This window comes from Megascapheus bottae, chromosome 11 (assembly GCF_031878675.1).
Source record: "Megascapheus bottae isolate mThoBot1 chromosome 11, mThoBot2.hap1, whole genome shotgun sequence".
NCBI lineage: Eukaryota > Metazoa > Chordata > Mammalia > Rodentia > Geomyidae > Megascapheus > Megascapheus bottae.
The window spans coordinates 23,998,489-24,001,018 of record NC_143519.1 but is presented as its reverse complement, the minus strand read 5'-3'; the positions used below and the strand labels follow the sequence as shown (position 1 = coordinate 24,001,018).

The following is a 2,530-nucleotide window of genomic DNA, read 5'->3' as shown; positions in this document are numbered from 1 at the left end:
TGAGTGCTACTTACTACCTTTCTTGTCTGCCACCTCCCTCTTCCTCCACCTCACTTACCAGCCAATTTAGAACCACTCAACTAGATAAATCACCATGGTCCTTCCCAACGAAAGCAATCCAGATTCCATGACTCATTGAATCATGAAATAATCTAATGGGTATAGCAGAATGCAAGGGATCACCTGCCCATTGAATTCGGTGACATTTGACCACAAATGGCCTTTAGAGGATAATGAAGTTTCTGTGACTGAGCACTCCACTTCCCTCTTGCTCCATCCTCCCCCCCCCTCGCAAAAAAAATCTCTTAACAACCTTCCTTTAACTTGTTCAAATCAGTTTCGCATACAAACCAGAACCAAATTAGAAAATTAAACCTAGCAGACAGAAATGCACTGCACATTTGCAGAATAATCACAGAGAAAGCACAAAAATCACTTTTTATTAGGAAATGTATACATGTAACTTACTTCCAATTTGGAATCTTCTTGCTCATGAAATTATTTCTCTCACCCTCAGAGCTGTGTAGGAAGGTGAATTATCACAGACTCCACTATTCGAACTCCAGTTCCACCGGGGAAAAAATGAGCTGCTCTCCTCTTGTTGGAATTACGTTGGGGATTTTATATTTTAGTCAACCAAGAGCACATTCCACATAAATGCTGTCTTAAATGTTTGAATATCACTTAACCTGTATAGCAGGGTCACTAATGAAGGTCAACTGGACTATTTACTATCTTTAAATGCTTCTCTGGTCCACTTTGGAATAAAGTGCTGCTCTCAGATTATTTTTGTTTTGATGATATGTTTGGGTTAGAGCAACATTATATGCTGTATTTTTTTCCCCAAACAAAAACAATTTTATAGTTTTATTTGGCACTCACTGGTTAGTTTTCATCCACATTGACGGTCTGTAGAGTTTTGAAGGTGGTAACGGGGATGTAGGTTACCAGGGTGTAGAGCTTGTTTGGAGAGTCTTCATCCTCATTGCGCTTTCTGGATAACCGTACTCGGATCCGATCGGGAACATTCCTTATTCCTTTGGCCCAGACAGCTTTGTTGAGCCTGGTATCGATCAGGAGTTCCATCTCCTTCATGGCAAACTTCCGGATTTCTTTAAGTGCACGAGGAACATGCTTCTTAAAGCCCACTCCATGGATGCGCTTGTGAATGTTGATGGTGTATTCTCAGGTCACCACCTCGTTGATGGCAGAATGGCCCTTCTTCTTCTCACCACCCTTCTTTGCAGGAGCCATTGTGCCGGGCCCAAGTTGGAAAGGACTATATGCTGTATTTTTTAAATAATAATATAAATGGAAGGGATTGCCTGAAAGGTTTTGCCAGACTTTCTGAAAACATGCTTTAGTATTATAGATGTTTTGATTTTCGTGCCCAGTTTCTGGCTCAGAAATTCCTTCCCAAGACACATGTCTTGGGAATTGTTTTTCTCCCCAGCAGAATCACAGCAACTCCAATCTTCCTCTGCCTTGGAGGTGGTCTTAAAGAAAATGCCTGATTTACTTTGTCTGACAATAGATGTTGAAGCCTACATTTGGTAGGGAGTAGAGGTATTTTGACCTACTTTTGAGAGGACATAAGGTTACAGACAGCCAAGAATAATATGGACTGATAGGCCTAGCTGTGCTTCTCCACCCATTCGATTCACTTTAAATGTTCAATGAAATCTCTGGAACATCCTGAAGAAAGGGGTTATATATAGCTTATGCATCTCTTCAGCTATCTGCTTTGTAATGGCCTTTAGAAAATATGCTTCCCTAAGAAAATTAATTGAACCAAAAGAGGAGATAAAGGACCTCTCAATTAGAGTTGATTGGTCAGAAGCACAAGATAAATCTTTTGGGCCACTCAACTGACACCCGAAGTGTCCTGGAGCCCTGACTGAGATTTTTCCTGGTAGCAGAATTAGAGGCCACCTAGCTGCTATCAGAATTACTGTCTTGCTTACTGCCTGGAGGAAAGTAATTCCCATATTATTAGGGCCACAAATGCATCATGACTATAGTAGAGATGTCTCAGACTTTGTTTTTCCACCACATCTTCAGAGATGACAACACACAGACTACTTGTCCATCTCAGAAAACTCTAGATTGATGGCAAAATGGAAGCAGCCCATTTCTTTTTTTTTCTTACAACAAAAACCTGGAATTTATCTCTCCCTTTAAATTCTTCATAGACAGTAATGATAAAAACTCCACAATGGATGATGAGATATAGGATCAATATGGGAATTTATTCAAAGTCCCGTGACAAAAGCAAAAAGAGCAGAGAGTGTATATTTATATGCATAATCTGTGAACCTTGTGCAAGTTTTTCTTTAGCAGGATAACAGCCCTCACTCAGGACACTACCTAGGAGCAAGTTAAGGCCATTGTATTACTGCAGGCGACTGGAGGCTTCACTTCACTGCCCTTCCCTGCCCAGCACAGACCTGGACCAGGAAGAGCCAGCTCCAGTGACTCCTAGATGCCCCCATGTCAGCAGAAAAGTAGCCAGAAAAGACCATGACATCCC

At 41.3% G+C, this 2,530-nt stretch overlaps 1 pseudogene; it reads right to left on the bottom strand.

Moving 5' to 3' along the window:
* Window positions 1–847: 847 nt before the first annotated feature.
* LOC150056832 (large ribosomal subunit protein eL31 pseudogene) lies at window positions 848–1,272 on the bottom strand (annotated as a pseudogene).
* Window positions 1,273–2,530: the final 1,258 nt, after the last annotated feature.